At 37.3% G+C, this 22,401-nt stretch overlaps 1 long non-coding RNA gene across 1 annotated transcript; it reads right to left on the bottom strand.

Annotated features, from left to right (window-relative positions):
- Nucleotides 1–5,834: 5,834 nt before the first annotated feature.
- Nucleotides 5,835–6,565, bottom strand: LOC148737777 (uncharacterized). The gene is made up of 2 exons (XR_015996938.1): nucleotides 6,381–6,565; nucleotides 5,835–6,040 (listed from the first exon to the last, which is right to left on the bottom strand). It is a non-coding gene; the product is annotated as an uncharacterized LOC148737777 (long non-coding RNA).
- Nucleotides 6,566–22,401: the final 15,836 nt, after the last annotated feature.

The following is a 22,401-nucleotide window of genomic DNA, read 5'->3' as shown; positions in this document are numbered from 1 at the left end:
GGTCAGGTTCGATCTGTCGGTTAAATTAGGTCGTTATTTTTCGGTCGTTTGTAATGTTTATGTCGTGAATGAGTCGTTTGTATGGAGCGTGTAGTTGTTGACATCTGATTAGGGGAGTCTGTTCTAAGTTAGTAAACCAGCTTTCCAGAGTCAGTCGTTGAAAATAGTCGGTGCTGTAGGTTAGGCATTGCGCAGAGTCCCAGTCAATGTTGTGGTTGGTAAGTCGATGGTTTTCAGCAATGTGATTGCTGATATCACCTTCCTCGTCGCCCGTTCGTGTTCAGTCAGTCTTGTTGTGAAGTTTCTGCCAGTCTCACCGATGTAGGAGGCTTGGCAGTCGGAACAATTGATGTTATAAATCGTTCCCTGTCTGTTCCTCGGTTCGTCTTTGTCTTTAACGTTGGTTAGTAACTGACGTAGTATGGTGATAGGTTTGTGGGCGACGCGAATATTGAAGGGTAGTAAGATGCGCGAGATGTTTTCAGACATGCTTTTTATGTACGGTATGGTTGCTGTAGTCGTAGGGGTTGCGGTGTCGTTTGTTTCGGTAGTGGTAGTGGGGCGTGAGTGTTTCGTCGGTTGAAGTCGTTGTTGTAGTTGTTCCTCGAAAAAACACGGTGAAGGTATTTTTTCTCGTCGGATAAGCTGTCTGTCGAGTCGTATACCAGTTGTGCGCGTCGTGTTAGAGTTCTGATAGTTGTGGCTTTTTGTGATGTAGGGTTGTAGGATGACTCGTCTAGTTATCTGTCGGTGCGTGAGGCTTTCCTGTAAACTGTAGTCCGTAATGAGCTGTCGTTGTGGCTTACCAGGCAGTCAACAGAGATACAGATTTTATTCCGGCCTCCCTGTCTTGCGAAATAAGCCTAATCGTATCATATGAATCTGTGCGTGCACAATAAAACAGGTTTTATGTAATCTTGAACAAACTATTTTCAATATACGTTTTATATGAAAAATCCAATATTTCCCGCTCCAAACCCGATTGCTGTTAATTTACTCACCCCTTATCCCCTACTCAGCGTCGCTTGCATTATTATGAGGACTACCATACATGACAGTGTGTAATGTCAAGCCTTGTGTATTACAACAATAGGTAATAGGAAGAGGGTGAAAAATCATTTGTAAGAATCAAGTTGTTTTCAGAGCTAAAAAAATCCAATTTATCTCAATTCATATTGTCACAGGTTATAGCTTGTTATCCTCTCTGGTGCCTTGAAGATGTTAGACTAAAATTGAGATATCAAATCAGTGACAACATTGGTTTGATGAAGTGTATATTTTAGGCCCTCGTATCAGTACATGAGGAATAGATTCAAGCATATTTATTGTCCGACCTTTGTTGTCAAATACTATGTAATTTATACTAAATATAGTAAACTTTGGCAGGCGGCTGCAGAACAACCAGTTGAAGAAATTACCATCAGGCATTTTCAGTAGCAATACCCGGCTGTTTTCGCTGTAAGTTTGGAGTCTTTCTTAATATTGGTGTAAGAGGAACAAGTCAAATCCCACCTTCAAAACAGACATTTGAATGCGTGGGATATATTGCATATTTCATGTATATCGTTGCTTATGTCCCAATAAAGCCGCACTAAAATATAGACTAAGAAACTTCCTCTAAAATATGCATTCTATTCGTTCGCAAAAATGGATTATCAAAGAAAAATTTGTAAGGGAATTTGTTAGACCCTTCCCCTCTTCTTTAAGTAGTCTCTTTATCAAGTCAAGAATGTTCTATGTAGTTCAGTGTTCAAGGCTGTGTTTCAGACTTCTTCTGTTTATTCTTCTTTGCACGAACGAACGAATGAAAAAAACAAACAAACAAACAAAAAACAAAAAAACACAAAGAGCGAAAAAAAAAAAAAACAGCCTGGTGACACCTATAGTGACAATTCATTTTAAATGAGCCAGTCAATTAAACTTACAGTGCAATCACTGTAAGCATTGTCACGGTCTACGCGAAATTTAGAAATTTTGTTGATCTGAAAAAAATTTTCAAGACTTTGGAGGTACGAATCCAGTGCACTAGTCCTTCCTAAATCCAGACCCCATATGCTAGTGTCTCTGAACCACGTTTCTTTATCTCAATTAAGTAACAAAATACCAGTGGTGAACACCTCAGCTCTTTTCTGTGCACATTATCAAAAAATACAGGACGGTGTTAGATAACTCACGACCCCCCACGGATTCTCTAAGACCTTTATAGAGGACATCCGGTTCCCTATAACCGTACTTGAATTTTATCATTTACTGTTGTTTATATTTCTGTTAAAGTGGATTAAGGGATGCGCTAGAATTAAAGTGCAATAGGGTCTGGTGTGTTATTTCCATTTTGTCCTTTTTCGAAGTCTTTTAGTTGAAAATTGTTTTTAATATCTAATAGAAATATTTTGTGGATGAGAAAAGTGTACAACATTGAACAGGGAGAAGCTCCTTTTTTTAAGAAATTTGAGATGGTCTCTTCGGATATAAATACAAAGAAAGTAACAAAAATTTAATAGCATCATTCTAGACAAACTTTTACATGGTGAGCGCCGGACTTTGGCCGAATTTGTTCGTAGATCAAATTAAACTTAGTTACTTAAGAGCGGCACTCCGTAAATAGCGCCTGGAGGTGTGCAATATGAAAAAATTGAAAATCCCCTAGCTTTGGCAGAATATACGTCTGGATGAATTCTTTTTAGACAACAAACTTTAAGTTCCATTGCATTTTGATTTTACGCGAACGGCGGTAAAATCGATTTGGTGGCTCTCGTGTCAGCTTCACTAGGTCTAGTTAACCAACAACTTGAACGTCGCTGGAAATAAACCAAACGATAAATGAGACCAACGATTTTCTCAATGGAAAGAACACGTACTTACAAACGTCCGTCGCGAACTAAGTTTTTGGGCAATTTTTTTTTTTTTTTCATTATTCCACTCATTTAGGCGGACAAAGAAATGGCAAAATTGAGAGGGTCAAATCGCACCTTGGTACATGGCATGGGGTTATACCAAGTTAATCCAGCGAAGAACAAGGCTTCTTATTCACAAAAATCCAATACAGTTTTTGGGCTACTCAAGACTACAAAATTTTAGGACCCCAAATAAAACTGACACAGAGGTCAAAATACGCTATTCCTTGTCACGCAATTGGAAGTGAAAAATCAACAATGCGCACGTTGAAAAGACACCACGCCGATTTGGGGCGAAAAATCGTTTCTACACTGGATAGAAAGCTAATTTAGTTCAACTTTCGTCGTTTCTGTTTCTCAGGTTACCTGATATTCAAAATGTTAGCGGTTATTTTACAAACAAAACAAGCCAAAATTCAAAAGCGTTCTGTACGATACGGATACATTTTGAAACTGGTAACAAACCATAAATCAATATGTTTTCCATATTTACACTTTAATATGAGTATTGTTAATGAATTTGTACATACCATGCATTAGCGCCAAACATAGATTGCGCATTCGCTTCACGAAATGCTGTCGTGAACTGCCTTCTGCTTCTCTCGGATTACACGACATGCGGACCCCCATGTCCTGGGCCACAATTGCAAAGCACACGTCAGTTACCCCAAACACTTGCATTCTTTCCTTATAATTCTTGCTCACTTTTACCAAATGTTAATTTCTCATGCGCGTTATTTATAGTCATTTTTTATGGCCATCTTTTTATCCTCTCTTTATTTTTGTTCAAACTGATGGGTTCAGAGAGGGATTCAGTCTTTCCCGACAGTGACTTTTATTTTGGAGAATTCTAAGACATCCTCTTGTTTGACAAAAAGCAGTCTAACAACAAACATATGAAATACATATATATGAACTGCGGTTATGAAACGTAAATGTGCACGATCCTTCGCAGTATAGCACTATTTAAGCAATAGTGAAAATCAGACCTGAAAAAAAAAAAGAAATTCAGGCCTGTACGGGATTTGAACCAATGACCTCTGCGATACTAGTGCAGCGCTCTACCAATTGAGCTAACAACCTCATTTTACATGCAGCGCTATGATCGAGGATTTGCAAAGGACTCAAATTTACAAAAGCTATTGAATTTGAATACGATCTAGCTTGACAGTTAATGGGGTAACAAAAAGACTTGCTAATGTTTTGTAAGACCTTGTTACGAAACTTTCATAAAATTATAGCAAAAGAGTGACAACCCTGAATGTAGTCTGAAACAAAGTTCTGAACGAAATATGTTTATTAATACAAGCATATATTTTAAAATTTAATCTTTATATCTTGTAGAAAGAAATACACTGGAGTAAATAAATAGAAGTATGGTTTTACCTAGACATAACAGCTAAAAGCTTGTTTATTATTTAACTAACAATGATGTGTGATTCATTATTCTATGAAATTATCCTATCAGTATAGCAAATTGCTCGTTTTAAAAACAAATTTCATTTATGTATACTTCATCCTGCTCTTAAAAACTATCAAGCTGCAACCTTTTGTACCTTTTATTTAAGACAAATCCATTACTAAACAAATAACAACATAACAAGCAAAATGCTGAGTCATTAGTTATTAACCCTTTGACCCCTAAGAGTGACCAGCATCTAGTTTCTTCTGACAATATTAACCCCAAATTAAACATAAAAGTCACAAGAATGAAGGAAATAATTACTAAAGGAGCTCTTGATTGTTAAACAAATTCTCCGTGTCAGCACCTTGGAAAATGTATTGAAAACAGTATGGAGAATATTCATACTGTTGTAAGCATGTAAAGGGTTTAGTGGTCAAACCTTTATGTACAAAATTCCATAAATACATTAGACCAGAAACCCTACCTCTAAAATGCAAGTCAGTTAAAAAAAGATGGCTTTATAGAGTTTTCTTTGTAATAAATTATATCAGTGCATACCAAGTGATATCAGTGACAACAGTACTTTTTCATTCCGACAGGTTTAACCTGTCCAGCAAACATAGCTAATTTAAACAATTTTGCATCAATTTGAAAATATTTTTCTTATTAAGTAGGCATATTACTCACATTACTGATACACAGACTTTGTTGAGATCTTAGTTATCATTCTCATTGCAAGTATGCCTTATTGTGCACCAACTTGGCCAAGAAAAATACACTTCACATCAAATATTTTGGGAGATTCAAACTGTTGATTAAAAAATAATTCAACTACCCTTCCCAAGCCAATGCACCTTCAAGGCGCTTAACTAGAATTTCCTTATTACCTACAGTGCTTAATCCTCTACTATAAAAAGCTGCCTTTAAATCAGGTACTGTCATCAAAGTTGGATTGATAGCTACACTTCTTAGCTCAGTGGCATTACAGAACTTTAAATGAGACCACAGTGATAAGTTATCAGCAAAAGTGAGTATTGCGCTGTTTACGGACAATGGGTTTTAGTGCACACAACACGGATTCTGCCGCGCCTCTGCTGCTTGCACAAGTCACCAGGTCAATACTAGACAAACAAACTTGACAACTGAGCAAATCATTTTCTTTATTTCCACCACAATTGCAAACATTTGGTTGGTAACAGTGTGGCGGAGAACGTCATTAATAGTGTGAGGGATAACAAGAGGGCATTGGTTGATGTTCTGGGAGGTGAAATGAGCGAACATAATTACTTCGCATTACTTGCCACCATTTACCAGTGGTGGTGCTTACATTTGACCAGTTAGTTAAGGTCAAATCTTCCCTCACTCCAAAATGTTTGGCCTCTTTAGCCTGCAAAGAGACAATGCCATAACCCACCCTATACCTTGTAAACAGCAAATTTCCATGATAGGGAATGGCATATCCAACTGTCCATGTGTTGTGACATCAACACAAATGTACCAAACTTGTGGGGTAGACTAACTCACATACTCGAAAATTGTCCTTAACAAATCTTGTTTTATTCTCCTCTTTGTTTTCACAACGTCTCTCTTAATTTCTGCTCTCACACACAAAAACTGATTTTATCATCTCCCACGCATCTCCTGTTACAACCTCGTGATCTAGTCTATGCATGCTTATGCAACTTTTGCATTGTATCATCTCTAAAAGCGTCTCCTGTGTGCTTATGCAACTTCTGTTCAACTGGATGAAAAAAGCAAAGACATCAAGTTAAAATACATACTACACATTTCTTTCAGTTCTGCAATCTGGGCAAAATTGGTCTCTATTCTTTTAAAAAGTCCCCCTGCATTCCTCAGACACTCACCTATCTTGCTAAGAGCCAATCATAGGATTGTTTATGCCTCTGTTTTTTCTTCACTTTCTTAAGTGTCAAGTAAACAATGGTAATATGAAGCCCATGCAATGGCTTGATTGCCAATAAGCCTAACTGGTAACTTGTTATACCTATTAGCTGCATCACTAAAATGTTCTTTTACTCTTGAAGCCAAGTATCCCAGTCCACACCCCCCACCCCCCCTACCTGATGCATGCCTTACATGAGGGAAACTTCTCTTCTGCAGGTATTGCTTTAGGTCCACCTCTGATTTCTGCAACATCCCCTGCTTCCTAGCACGCTCCCCAACACTGTCTGTACCAGAAACCCTCAAAAGAGTCTCTATTCCCTATAGGTGCTCCCAGAGCAGAAACAAAAGGATCAAACTTTCCTCTTCCCATGATCTCTAAGTACAGGAGATCAATATAATGTTGCCAGGCATTCATCTTACAATGCATGGGTTCTGGCCTTAACCTGTCTGGAAAATGCCCAATCCTAGGAAGACCAAACTGGCGGATGCCATTTTCAGCCGTGAACTGTAACTTTCTGGAATTTCAATTTTTTTCTGAAAGGTTTCGGGGAAGAGAGGCAAGAAAATTGTTTACCTTTTCAGTATTAGAGGTTCTCATTTCCTTTGTGTAAGGTCTCCATCATCTGAGAACTGAAAAATGAAATGTTTTTCATTTGCATCGAACCAGACAAGTTTACAAGAAAAATGGGGAACTCTCATGTGCAAATCAATAATCATAAACACCAGGCCAGTGACTGTGCGAGAAACACCTGATGCCCCTGGGATCTGTGTTACATGGCCAATGTCTAAACTTTTAACAAACTTGTCAACATTATCATCTGAGAAACTTAGCTTGGGTAACCTTAAGTCAACTCTAAGACATTTAATGTTACATAGCAGGAAGACTTCTTTTTCAGTATTAAAAAAATTAACTTTGTGTTTTACAGACAAGATTTATATATTTAAGTGACATGGACTGTTTCAGTACATCTTCTGAATATTGATAATCATTAATGGCTCTCTCAGAAATACCCTGAAGAAATTGGCCCCTCATAGACCACTTTCATAAATTGCTGCCAGATTAATATTCTTTTGTTTAAATTTAAATAGGCCTTTCTGGCCTCGTTCTCCAGTACAAAATTCAAAAGAATACATTATCTCAAGCGAGGCCAGAAAGGCTAATTTAAATTTAAACAAAAGAATATTAATCCTGCAGCCATTTATGAAAGTGGTCAATGGTTTTGTAGCTTGCAATGGCAGCCAAAAAATCACATGCCCCATCCAATAGCGTACCTATCGTAGACGAGTCATTTCATGAAGCAGTCAGTCAAAAAGGCTAGTTTTTCTTTCTTCTGCCATGGAAGTGAAAGGCCATAGCCACTCAATATCAAAAAAAAAAGGTTGGGAAGCTTTATCCAATGTGAAATAAACGACTGAAAAAAGCTCTTTAGTATAGAGACGCGCACATAGAAAATCACGTGCGACGTCGTAAAGATTATAAGACTTATTGGAGATCTTTAAAGAAGTGTGGGCCCTGGAAAGACCCTGTTTACTGGGACAGAAAAGTGGAACTTGGGGACCATGTTAATACAGTGCCGGAAAAGATGCCCAGATGTGTTATAAAATATGTGAAGTCAAGGTTTCCCAACCCTACAGGCATTCCTTACATGGGGCATAAAAGAGAATAAGGAAACTCTCGTACAAATGCCCATGTCAAGGAGAGCAATTATAAATAACAATTGAATAAGTTCATGAAACATATACAGTCAAAAGAAAATTAAGAGGTGGAAACATCAATAAAACTGCATGGAAAGTCCCTTGAGTAAAACCTAATACTCATGAATGCTTCACTACTTAGTACCAGCAGTTGGTGTAATTATTCTTCCCTGGTTACCTCACATCTTTCACAAGACATTTGGGCGCCCATCTAAAGTTATCACAGGAAGTCAGAATCAGTGGAAGTCAATAAGAAAGAGTAAGCACAGCATTCAAAAAGTGCCAAAGTAATTGTGCAGAATTGACAACAGCATAAGTCTTTTACCCAATCAAGAAAGCCTAGTTCCATGTGCATGTTGTAGGTGTCATCCCCATAATGGATCCGCTTAGCAGCATAAATGAGCATCACTGAATGGAGAGATTCAATCCAGTATGTTTTCCTACACTGCAGAAGGTAACAGATTTTGAGTGGCTTTTTCTGTAACTGGAACACGCATTTTTTGCAACTCTTTCAAATCCTTTACTACAACATGGCTAATTTGGAAAAGGCAAACTTTTTCGTACAAAGAAACAAAGACATACAGTGGCATGTGCCAATTAATTGCCCACATGTAGTCATAATTTATGCATCTCTATATATTGAGGTGCCCATAATGGCTTTCCTACATGCAGCTACAGCTTCAGGTTTAGTTAAAACCTTTTGCTCATTACGTAGCCATTCTGCTGGCACCGTGACTTTGCATGGCAATTGACATGATTTCCCTGAGTCATAAACAAAGAAAGTTATAGAAAAAAAAATTAATAGATCAGTATTAATAATAGTAAGTATAATGCTTCTGGTTTTCCATTTTTACAGAAAATTGTGTAATCTTTGAGTTCATGAATTATGCTATGTCTTGTTGGAATTACATAACACAATGTGTTCATAACAACAAAAATTAATAATGACAATTTTGGTTTCATAAAATCGCTCTTTTGAAGGAGTAACCTGAGAAAAACTCTTTGTACTTTATGACCACTACTCGTTCTCTCAACAGACAGTCATTCAAAATTACGTGATACTGGCCAGCAACAATGAGCAGGTTAACCTGAAATTCTTGCTCACTGAGTGGACTTTTCTTCATGGAGAAGTACACATGAGAAATAAATAAACAAACAAACAAAAGGAATTACTTAAGTCACACTATAAAGGATTTTTCTGTCCTCCATACTCATATTACATCAATGGTAGGATATTATTGAGGATGCAAATGTATCATACCTTGGGACTCAGTTATAAAAGTCAGCAGCTCTTTTGTCATAGGGACTTCATGGCTCACTTCTTAAGCTTCACTAGCTCTACTCCAGTTTACAACTCCTAAAACTTTTTTGGTCCTTATAAACAGAATCAGTAAAAATAAAAATCTTTTTAGGAATAGCATTGAGTGTATCAAGGTTCAACATATCATACAAAGAGTTCAAAAGCATCTTACGAAAGAAAGGGCCGACACCGTCGTGTGTGCTGCTGATCTACTCGAATCATGCCTTGCATCTTTAATAACACACTACAGGAAGAAATGGTAGATATCAAAACAACATTGAGCACATTTCTGTACTCACAAATTTCTCAGGGTTTATAATTTGATATCAGATATTGTATGCTTAGATGTGCTAGTCAGCAGAACTTTGCAGAACTCTACTAGATCCCATGCATCAAATTGACTGCTTACAGAGGTCCTGGCTTGCAAAAAGGAACAATTGAACAACACTCATACATGCACCTCCCATACTCTCAGACTGGTGTATAAGTATGTGGACAAAGACAAAATAAAATTGAAATCAACTTGTACCTCTTCATTTACAACATAACCAGGGGTGTTTTTCACTTCTTCCTGGGCAGCAGACATGGACTCATTGCAAACCCTATTCACAATGGTTGCATAACAATGTTTTTTCAAGACTGTTGAAGTAATTAAAAAAAGAGGTATTTTAGAATTCAGGTAAGAGAGAAACCAAATAAGAAACTGCCATGGGTTGGCAAAAACCAGGAAAGGGGAATAACTCATCAACTGGTCAAGCTGCAGTGATGGGTTTAACTTAGGGGAAGGTTATGGATTATACTACAAGAACAAAATCAAAAAAGCAAGCTAAGCATTTCTATCAGTAGTTGCCATAGCAACAGCTTTGAGGTTCTGAAAGAGTTTTCCATATATAGTCTAATACCCCATTCACACCAAAGCCTAAACATGCTTTAAAGCTGTTTTGTTCAACATGGTTTAACACAACAGCTTCATAGAAGCTGCTCAAATCAATATTTGCTTGACTTCAAATGTGGCACATTGAAAATACAATTTAGCAATTGCTTGAATCTTGTGAAAAATTTAGTTTTTCAGTTCTCTGCTTCTGATTTTTATTCAGTTAAACCTGGTTTAACTAAACAAGTTTTCTGGTGTGAATGGGGTATTAGATCCTCCTGACCGATGCAACATGTGAAATTTGAGTAGAAGCATTTCATGATATTAACAATATCATATATATGGAATGCCATATGCTCTCAGAATCTGCCAAAGACTGCCCCTATGAATGCTGTCAAACGCTTTCTCATAGTCGATTAAATTTACATGCAGCTCCCTGTTCCCCTCAGTGCATTGTTCAAGTATGTTCCGCAGCGTAAACTTGTGATCCGTACATCCACGCCCCTTGCGAAATCCAGATTGCTCGTTCCGCAGGATGTCATCAACAGCTTGGGTGATGCGCTGTATAATGACCTTGCAAAAGATTTTACGCGGCACAGACAAAAGAGTAATTCCTCGCCAGTTGTTACTATCACTTAGAGACCCTTTCTTTGGGATCTTGATTATCACTCCTCTGCTCCAATCTGTGGGAATTTCTTCCCATTTCCAGATCTTTGTAAACAGAATTGCAAATGATGCCCTTCATCATTAGTAACTCTGTGTGAAAACAGTTGGAAAATGCCGCGCTCAATACACAAAGAACACGTCTTCATGCCCTAATCAGGGTCGTTAGTAATTCTGTGAGAAAATGCTTGGCAAATGTAGAGTTCGTACGCTTAGGAAAACTGTAGAAAAACGTTCAGGAAAACAAGCTATACACTCGCGTTTTGGTTCATCCTCGGTGTTATAGCCTGTGAAGCTCACGAATTACGCAAAACAAAGACGAGAAAACATTAGAAACAATAACGTACAGCAAAACAAGACCTCATGAAACAAAGAAAACTTTTTCAGGTTTTTACTACAAGGATGACCCTGCGTTTTCATGGAGCCGGAAAACAATCGACAAACATCATGTTTTCATGGCATTCACCATTAGTTATTGTGTGAGAAAAAGCTTGGCAAGTGCAGCGTCCATGTGCTTAGGAAAACTATAGAAAAATGTTCAGGAAAACAAGCTATACACTAACGTTCTCCAGTAGAGCAGGAAAACAATCAACAAATTATTTAAAGAACGAGTATGAGAGCGATCTTCGCTGTAACGAACACTACTTAAGTTGGCTTGTTAGCCCAGTTGGTAAAGCACTGCACCAGTATCGTAAAGGTCATGTGTTCGTATCCTGTACAGGCCTGAATTGTTTTACAGCCCTTATTTTCACTACTGCTTAGTAAGAGGCGTTGGTTACCACGAAGATCGCTCTCGTAATCGTTCTCTAACCGCAGTTTAAATATATGACTTTCATATATTCACGAATGTTGATTCATCAATTGACGGGTTTATTACGAACCAACATAATGACCAGCTCCCATTTGGCTTGTGAGCTCAGTTGGTAGAGCACTGCACCGGTATCCCAGAGATCATGGATTCGAGTCCCGTACAGGCCTGAATTTAATTCAGGTCTCGTTTTTACTACCGCTTAAGTAGTGTTTCGTTACTGCGAAGATCGCTCTCATTCTCAACAAACGTTGTGCTTTCATGGCATTCAACGTTGGTAATTCTGCGGTAAAACGCTTGGAAACTGAAATCCAGTTTTCGTGCGCTCGGGAAGCTATAGTAAAACTTTCAGGAAAACAAGCTATACAGCGTTTTCGCGGAGCATGAAAACAATCAGAAACATCGTGTTTTCATGGCATTTACTGTTAGTTATTCTGTGGGAAGATGCTTGGGAAATGCAGCGTTCACGCGCACGGGAAAACTTAAGAAAAACATTCAGGAAAACAGGCTATTCATTGGTATTTTCCTGGTGCTGGATAACATGCGATGAGCATCGTGCTTTTCTTGAGTTTTCCAGAGAGAGAGCAATGAAATTGCCGTCCGTTTCCAGATATTCGAAAACTAGTATAATGTTGAATTTTTCAGTTACTCACCATTTCTAACGTCGATATCCCCCAGTAAGTAACGCAGATAAGCAAGCTTAGTTGGAATCAATTTGCCAAAGAATGCAGTACTTGAACAAGTGTTTGTTCGTTTGTTCAGACGAACTTTGTAAGCCAGAAGTTTTGGGAAAAGGTGTCCAGGCCTTCCAACCTTTCCTCCAAACTTTTGCACTCGGTGAAAATCATAATCTTTGAACACACTATCCAGCTCTATTAAAAAGGAATTTTTTTGTCATGTGCAGCATTTCAATTTCAAAAACATGAACAGCCCACTTATCTTTGTACTGTGTACTTTTAGGCCTTAAAGGTTCAAACACAAAACTTCCTTGTGGTAACTTTTAGAGTTCAAAACCGGGTAGACTTACCCATTGCTGCTTCTTCCGCTTCTCAAAATTGCAATTGAAGAGGTCAATCCAAAGTGCCACTGCCTCTAGTTAAAATGAAAACACCTTTCGTTACATTGGCTAGCAAATTGTACATGTGTTAATGAGGTGAAAGACAGATAAAATAAATATCTAATTAAGTGCGTTCAATAAATCATCTAGAAATATTTTATTGAGGGAAACGATGGTTTATTATTTCTGCACGACATAAAGCTATGAATTTGCAATGAAATAAATTTATTTTGACCTGCGGATTAAAAATCAAAGAAATCATCGTCCTTGTATGTGAGCTGCAATTTGACTTGAGTTGAAGAAAATAAGCCTGAAAAAAAAATTAGGCCTGGATGGGATACGAACCCGTTTCTCACAGATACTAATAGGGTGCTACTAAGCTATGATACTTGCAGTTGAACTAAAAATTTTGCAATTGCGGAAAAAAAGTCTGAGAAAAGAAAATTTATTCTTCAAGCCCATCAACGTTTTTCTGTTAAATATTCTAGGTGTATTAAAAATCTTATGAATTTACCAATTTGCTACATTTTGTTCATTAAGGAGCTTCACAACACTTTTTAAATGGTTTTTTAAAACCCATTCACTGTTTAGTTTATCTAAACCCATGTAAACAAACACATGTTCCAAAAGACAAATAACATAGACTCACTCCAGGAGTTATGATTACTCATTAAGGAGCGATCTTTGATTCAGTTGTTTCCATTGTTAGTGGTATCAACCGCTTAAAGCTACACGGTATTTTTTCAATGTTAAGTACTCGAGATTAAGTGCACTAGAACATAACCGGATCCAAATGTATAAATGTACAGACATTTTCCGAAGTTTCAAGAGATACTCCGTCAGACATCTTTGGCGGAGTAGAAGATAAGCCATCCTAAGGAGGAAAAGCGTTACTACCCCTTTTCTCCAGAGGGAAAAACTAAGCAAAAACATAATGTGACTTCACAACAATTTTTAAATGGTATTTTATACCCATTCCAGTTTAGTTTATATAAGCCAATTTAAACAACAACAAAAAAAGTGGTCAAACGCACAAATAACATAGACTTACTCTAGGAATCGTGATTACCCATTAACGAGCGATTTTAGGTTCAATTTTGTCCATTTCTTAGGAAATTAAATGGAAATCAAATCAAGAGGCTACAAGCTGGAGTCTTCGACAACAACTCCGAGTTGACTGAGTTGTAAGTAACATTCATAAGTTAACACTTGATGATTGTTTAGAAAATGATCCTGAAATCTTGTTATTTACATTGTACTCTTATTAACTTTGTTATTAAGCTCTTTCTTTGATTTCTTGCTCTAAGGGTATTTAAGCTCAGGGATCCTAGGAACCATAGGTCCCTATATGACAATCAGATAGCAGAACTACCACCCGGAGTCTTCGATGTTAGCTGGGTTATTTTTTTTTTTTTGCCCGCCAATTGTCTTTTTTGAAAAATTCGAGAGCAAATTTTGTCTACCTAAGATGGACCTTTTTATTCGTGGCGAAAATGATAAGAAATGATTTGCTCTACTCTCCGGTGGCGAAATGTACTGCTTGATATTTAACAAAGCCATTAAATGCACAGTGTTGTGTAACTCAGGTTATCTGTTTTAGTGGTATTAACCGCCGGTAGTTACTTGGCATTTTTTCAATTACTTGGCTTTTTTTAAATGTCAAGTACTCGACATTAAGTTCACTAGAACATACTTTTCTAAATGTATCAGGCGCACAGATATTTTCCGAAGTTTCAAGAAATGCGCAGTCAGACATGTTTGGCAGAGTAGAAGATAAGCCATCTTAAGGGGGAAAAACGCAACTTCCCCTTTTCTTCAAAAGGAAAAGCTAAGCAATAGCATTAGGAGACTTCGCAACACTTTTGAAAAGGTATTTTAAACCCATTCCCAGCTTAGTTTATCTAACCCAGTTTAAACAAATGGTCAAAAGGATAAATAACAAGCACTTGCTCGACTGAAATGCGATTGAAATGTGATTTTAATCGTTAATAATCCCACTAAGTTTGAAAACAACTTCAATTCGATAAATCTGTAAGTCAAAAATTCAAGACATAAAAGATTAGCTCGGTAATTTATTTTTTCATTTTTCCCGCTAATTGCTTGCTTTCTAAATTTCAAACTACAATTTTCCTCATCCTCTCCCCCATTTGTATTCTTTCTGTATTCACGCGCAGCGCACGTGAGTTTAAAAGTTAGCCAATCAGGTCAAAGAACTCTAACCTTGACTTTGAAAATTTACCTGGAGAATTTTTTTCGGGTATCCTTTGCTGTTTTATTTTACGGAGTTGTTTTGGTTTTTGAGTTTTCGTTCGAGGTAATTTTTTATCCCTCAGTTTGGAATTCTAAGAGGCTTCTCAAGTTTTATTTGATCCGAAAGTTGTGGTTGTTTTAACACATGCTTTTTAAATATATATTTCTGTGGAGTTTGGACTCTAGCCTTTGTTTTCGTAATTGGATTTTTTACACAGACTAAACGGAAGCACCTTTTGGAGTGTTCAATAATAGTACCAAAATGATCCAAGTGCAATTTCACAATTATTTTGCGAGAAAAAGTCGAATGTGAGATGATGAATAACCAAAAAAGTGCACAGCCACGAGTTGTTCATGAAAATCTCTCATTTTGACAACGAACAAAAGCTACTTCCTTTCCAAATGAAGTACAGTTCGAATAGCCTCAGCTAAAGTTCTCCAGCCCTATTCTAGTGAGAGTGTTTGATATAGCGCTAACCGCTGGAGATCCCCTTTCCCAATGCACAGATAGAGAAAACCCAGACACCTGCTCTTCCCTTTACCTCTTTATGACCTATCACAGCCCTTTAGTACCTTTATGACACACAGAACATTGATGGCAATACAAAGTGAGGCGAGTAAAAACCTGGCCCTAGGAAAATTGGTTCCCAACATCTTGTTCTGGTATCATACATCAGAAAGGCTAGTAAAAACCGTTACGATTGGCAAAATTGAATCTAAACGTATGGCAAGAGTCAATATAGTTTTGGCACCGATTATGTCCTTAAAAAAATTGCTACCTCATAAGCACCAGTCGGTTTCTGTTCAATGTTACCCTTCGACACTCACTACTTTAACCACAAACTGACTAAATTCAAAATATCAACTTGGTACAGACCATAAATTCAGGGTAACCTTCTTTTTGTAGGTACTTAGAGGACAATGAGATAGCAGAGCTACCAGCTGAAGTCTTCAATAACAACAGAAAGTTGGCTAAATTGTAAGTAAAATATTCATGTTCCTGCTAAGTGACTGGCTTTACGCTACTGGCCAAACTTATACTAAAATAGACTTTGTTGTTCATAGCGAGCTCGAGCAAAAGGGGGTCAGGGGAATTTTAGAAAAAATGGAAGCAGTAAACAAAGAATTAGCCATTATTCCGTCGAGCAGAGGACCAAAGAGCCAATACAGAAAAAGAGCCGTATCAATAACACAATTTGATCTAAAATAATAAAAAGGCTAAGTTAGTTCTCGGCCTCTTGCGCTATTTACCTCAGGCAATGACAGTATGTTATGGACTCTTAAACTTTACCAGGTTATAAAAAACTGGGTCTTAACACAGATCGCACCCAAAAAGAAAAAAATGACAAGTGATAACAACCTTTTTTATTTGAATTTTTTTTCGACAGGCATTTACACTAGTGACTAGTACTATATCACATTAAAAAGAGGACAAAAAAAGCTTTACATAAAATTGTTTCTTTCCTAAAATGCATGTACTTCAAATAATATGAAGGAAATGTCATAAAATTTGCCTAACTTATCAGACAACTTGTGACTCTGAAACAGCCTAAGCCTGAATGGAGTGGAATTAGAAGGTAACTTTTAAACAAAAAATATGCCTTATTTTATGGGCAAGATATCCAGAGAGTTTCGCTGAAAAAGAATAGAATGATACAGAATTAATAACCCATATAACTACCACTACATACAAATAATACATATGGACATTTTTTTTGCAATCAATGTACTTGCAGAAACTCACAGGACGAGAAACCTAGCGTTCGACTTTCGGAAAACGAAGGTTGAATTCACGGAAAACGCGTCATTTTCCTGACGTTTATCCGTGTTTTGCAAACGGAAAATCCGATATTTTCTGTGCGTTTTCACCTCAGTGAAACTAAGTATTCGTTACTTTATTCGGTAGTTTTCCCCCGCGATAAATGTAGGTAAAGGATTCATTTTCCGGCATTAAACCCTCGGTTAACGCAAGGCAAACAGCTTGTCTGCGTTTGTTCATTGGCATTTTCTGAGCGATCAACAATGTATTTACCGGAGTTAACGGCTGAAAACAGGCATTTTCCGGGAAGATTAAATGAGTGTAAATACGGAAAAACGTAGTGTTTTCCTATGTTTGCCGTTCGTGTAACGCGTAGAAAGTATCATACTATTCGCAACACTTTTCCGCGATGATGAATTGGAGAAAATTCCTTGAAACTCATTTCCGGCGTTTTACCATTCATTGCTGTTCGGTTAACTTCTGGAAAGTAACATGAACTCTGCAGCAGTTTTTTCGCATTCCAACGTTGTGTTCGCTGGAGTTAACCAGAAAGCACGCACTTTCTGGCGTTTTCTGCAACGGTGAGTTCGTGTGAGGTATGCATTTTCTTGCGTTTACCGTCGCTCGGTTAATCGTTGCTCGACCCAATCCGTGTAAGTGATCCAACTGCCTGAAAAGACCCAATCCACTTAAATGACCCAAACGGCTCACAGGAGTGAGTTGCCTCAAATGACCCAGTCGTGGTCAATATTATAGATATTAGACATAATATCCACTGGCGTTTTAATAGAGCAGGAAATAATGATCATGATCGACGAACATCTTGTATTCATAGCGTTGACCGTCAGCATTTCTCAGATGAAACACTTTAAAAATGCATCGTTCGGACGAGTAGGAAAACAGAAGGAAAACGTTCCGGAGAACGAACTATTCATTAGCGTTTCCTCGGAGCAAGGAATCAATCGACGAACATCGTGTTTTCTTCTCGTTCAGTTCTAGTAATTCTGTGTGAAAACGCTTGGAAAATGTAGCGCTCGTGCGCTCAAGGAAACTACACAAAAACTTATTCGAAAATGATGTAAGCTGTTCACGAGTGTTTCTATAAAGTAGGAAAACAATAGACGAACAACAAGTCTTCATCACCTAATCACGGTCGTCAGTAATTCTGTGATCACGAGAAAACGCTTGGCAAATGCAGCGTTCACACACTTGGGAAAACTATAGTTTTCCCAGGTTCAGGAAAATAAGCAATACACTAGTGTTTTCGTGGAGCAGGAAAACAATCAACAAACATCATTTTTTCAAAGCATTCACTGTTGATAATTCTGTGGTAAAACGCTTGGAAACTGAAATCCTGCTTTCGTGCGCACGGGAAAACTATAGGTAAACGTTTAGGAAATCAAGCTATACACTAGAATATTTTCGTGGAGCAGGAAAACAATCACAAACATCATGTTTTCCTGGCATTCACCCTTAGTTATTCTGTGGGAAGACGCTTGGGAAACGCTGCGTTTGTGCGCATGGGAAAACTATAGAAAAACATTCAGGAAAACAGACTATTTATGGGTATTTTCCTGGTGCTGGATAACATGCGATGAGCATCGTGCTTTTCTTGAGTTTTACTGAGAGTGAACAATGAAATTGCCGTCCGTTTCCAGATATTCGAAAACTAGTATAATGTTGAATTTTTCAGTTACTCACCATTTCTAACGTCGATATCCCCCAGTAAGTAACACAGATGAGCAAGCTCAGTTGGAATCAATTTGCCAAAGAATGCAGTACTTGAACAGGTGTTTGTTCGTTTGTTCAGACGAACTTTGTAAGCCAGAAGTTTTGGGAGAAGGTGTCCAGTCCTTCCAACCTTTCCTCAAAACTTTGCACTCGGTGAAAATCATAATCTTTGAACACACTATCCAGCTCTATTAAAAAGGAATTTTTTTGTCATGTGCAGCATTTCAATTTCAAAAACATGAACAGCCCACTTATCTTTGTACTGTGTACTTTTAGGCCTTAAAGGTTCAAACACAAAACTTCCTTGTGGTAACTTTTAGAGTTCAAAACCGGGTAGACTTACCCAGTGCTGCTTCTTCCGCTTCTCAAAATTGCAATTGAAGAGGTCAATCCAAAGCGCAACTGCCTCTAATTAAAATGAAAACACCTTTCGTTACATTGGCTAGCAAAATGTACATGTGTTAATGAGGTGAAAGACAGATAAAATAAATATCTAATTAAGTGCGTTCAATAAATCATCTAGAAATATTTTATTGAGGGAAACGATGGTTTATTATTTCTGCACGACATAAAGCTATGAATTTGCAATGAAATAAATTTATTTTGACCTGCGGATTAAAAATCAAAGAAATCATCGTCCTTGTATGTGAGCTGCAATTTGACTTGAGTTGAAGAAAATAAGCCTGAAAAAAAATTCGGCCTGGATGGGATACCAACCCGTTTCTCACAGATACTAATAGGGTGCTACTAAGCTATGATACTTGCAGTTGAACTAAAAATTTAGCAATTGCGGAAAAAAAGTCTGGGAAAAGAAAATTTATACTTCAAGCCCATCAACGTTTTTCTGTTAAATATTCTAGGTGTATTAAAAATCTTATGAATTTACCAATTTGCTACGTTTTTTCATTAAGGAGCTTCACAACACTTTTTAAATGGTTTTTTAAAACCCATTCACTGTTTAGTTTATCTAAACCCATGTAAACAAACACATGTTCCACAAGACAAATAACATAGACTCACTCCAGGAATTATGATTACTCATTAAGGAGCGATCTTTGATTCAGTTGTTTCCATTGTTAGTGGTATCAACCGCTTAAAGCTACTCGGTATTTTTTCAATGTTAAGTACTCGAGATTAAGTGCACTAGAACATAATCGGATCCAAATGTATAAATGTACAGACATTTTCCGAAGTTTCAAGAGATGTTCCGTCAGACATCTTTGGCGGAGTAGAAGATAAGCCATCCTAAGGAGGAAAAGCGCAACTACCCCTTTTCTCCAGAGGGAAAAACTAAGCAAAAACATAATGTGACTTCACAACAATTTTCAAATGGTATTTTAAACCCATTCCAGTTTAGTTTATATAAGCCAATTTAAACAACAACAAAAAAAGTGGTCAAACGTACAAATAACATAGACTTACTCTAGGAATCGTGATTACCCATTAACGAGCGATTTTAGGTTCAATTTTGTCCATTTCTTAGGAAATTAAATGGAAATCAAATCAAGAGGCTACAAGCTGGAGTCTTCGACAACAACTTCGAGTTGACTGAGTTGTAAGTAACATTCATAAGTTAACACTTGATGATTGTTTAGAAAATGATCCTAAAATCTTGTTATTTACATTGTACTCTTATTAACTTTGTTATTAAGCTCTTTCTTTGATTTCTTGCTCTAAGGGTATTTAAGCTCAGGGATCCTAGGAACCATAGGTCCCTATATGACAATCAGATAGCAGAACTACCACCCGGAGTCTTCGATGTTAGCTCGGTTATTATTTTTTTTTTTGCCCGCCAATTGTTTTTTTTGGAAAATGCGAGAGCAAATTTTGTCTACCTAAGATGGACCTTTTTATTCGTGGCGAAAATGGTAAGAAATGATTTGCTCTACTCTCCGGTGGCGAAATGTACTGCTTGATATTTAACAAAGCCATTAAATGCACAGTGTTGTGTAACTCAGGTTATCTGTTTTAGTGGTATTAACCGCCGGTAGTTACTTGGCATTTTTTCAATTACTTGGCTTTTTTTAAATGTCAAGTACTCGACATTAAGTTCACTAGAACATACTTTTCTAAATGTATCAGGCGCACAGATATTTTCCGAAGTTTCAAGAAATGCGCAGTCAGACATGTTTGGCAGAGTAGAAGATAAGCCATCTTAAGGGGGAAAAACGCAACTTCCCCTTTTCTTCAAAAGGAAAAGCTAAGCAATAGCATTAGGAGACTTCGCAACACTTTTGAAAAGGTATTTTAAACCCATTCCCAGCTTAGTTTATATAACCCAGTTTAAACAAATGGTCAAAAGGATAAATAACAAGCACTTGCTCGACTAAAATGCGATTGAAATGTGATTTTAATCGTTAATAATCCCACTAAGTTTGAAAACAACTTCAATTCGATAAATCTGTAAGTCAAAAATTCAAGACATAAAAGATTAGCTCGGTAATTTATTTTTTCATTTTTCCCACTAATTGCTTGCTTTCTAAATTTCAAACTACAATTTTCCTCATCCTCTCCCCCATTTGTATTCTTTCTGTATTCACGCGCAGCGCACGTGAGTTTAAAAGTTAGCCAATCAGGTCAAAGAACTCTAACCTTGACTTTGAAAATTTACCTGGAGAATTTTTTTCGGGTATCCTTTGCTGTTTTATTTTACGGAGTTGTTTTGGTTTTTGAGTTTTCGTTCGAGGTAATTTTTTATCCCTCAGTTTGGAATTCTAAGAGGCTTCTCAAGTTTTATTTGATCCGAAAGTTGTGGTTGTTTTAACACATGCTTTTTAAATATATATTTCTGTGGAGTTTGGACTCTAGCCTTTTTTTTGGTAATTGGAGTTTTTACACAGACTAAACGGAAGCACCTTTTAAAGTGTTCAATAATAGTACCAAAATGATCCAAGTGCAATTTCACAATTATTTTGCGAGAAAAAGTCGAATGTGAGATGATGAATAACCAAAAAAGTGCACAGCCACGAGTTGTTCATGAAAATCTCTCATTTTGACAACGAACAAAAGCTACTTCCTTTCCAAATGGAGTACAGTTCGAATAGCTTCAGCTAAAGTTCTCCAGCCCTATTCTAGTGAGAGTGTTTGATATAGCGCTAACCGCTGGAGATCCCCTTTCCCAATGCACAGATAGAGAAAACCCAGACACCTGCTCTTCCCTTTACCTCTTTATGACCTACCACAGCCCTTTAGTACCTTTATGACACACAGAACATTGATGGCAATACAAAGTGAGGCGAGTAAAAACCTGGCCCTAGGAAAATTGGTTCCCAACATCTTGTTCTAGTATCATACATCAGAAAGGCTAGTAAAAACCGTTACGATTGGCAAAATTGAATCTAAACGTATGGCAAGAGTCAATAAAGTTTTATGTCCTTAAAAAAATTGCTACCTCATAAGCACCAGTCGGTTTCTGTTCAATGTTACCCTTCGACACTCACTACTTTAACCACAAACTGACTAAATTCAAAATATCAACTTGGTACAGACCATAAATTCAGGGTAACCTTCTTTTTGTAGGTACTTAGAGGACAATGAGATAGCAGAGCTACCAGCTGAAGTCTTCAATAACAACAGAAAGTTGGCTAAATTGTAAGTAAAATATTCATGTTCCTGCTAAGTGACTGGCTTTACGCTACTAGCCAAACTTATACTAAAATAGACTTTGTTGTTCATAGCGAGCTCGAGCAAAAGGGGGTCAGGGGAATTTTAGAAAAAATGGAAGCAGTAAACAAAGAATTAGCCATTATTCCGTCGAGCAGAGGACCAAAGAGCCAATACAGAAAAAGAGCCGTATCAATAACACAATTTGATCTAAAATAATAAAAAAGCTAAGTTAGTTCTCGGCCTCCTGCGCTATTTACCTCAGGCAATGACAGTATGTTATGGACTCTTCAACTTTACCAGGTTATAAAAAACTGGGTCTTAACACAGATCGCACCTAAAAAGAAAAAAATGACAAGTGATAACAACCTTTTTTATTTGAATTTTTTGTCGACAGGCATTTACACTAGTGACTAGTACTATATCACATTAAAAGGAGGACAAAAAAAGCTTTACA

The sequence above is a fragment of the Stylophora pistillata genome, chromosome 2 (assembly GCF_964205215.1).
Source record: "Stylophora pistillata chromosome 2, jaStyPist1.2, whole genome shotgun sequence".
NCBI lineage: Eukaryota > Metazoa > Cnidaria > Anthozoa > Scleractinia > Pocilloporidae > Stylophora > Stylophora pistillata.
Note: the sequence above shows the minus strand (reverse complement) of the source record. Positions and strands in the feature narration are given on the sequence as shown.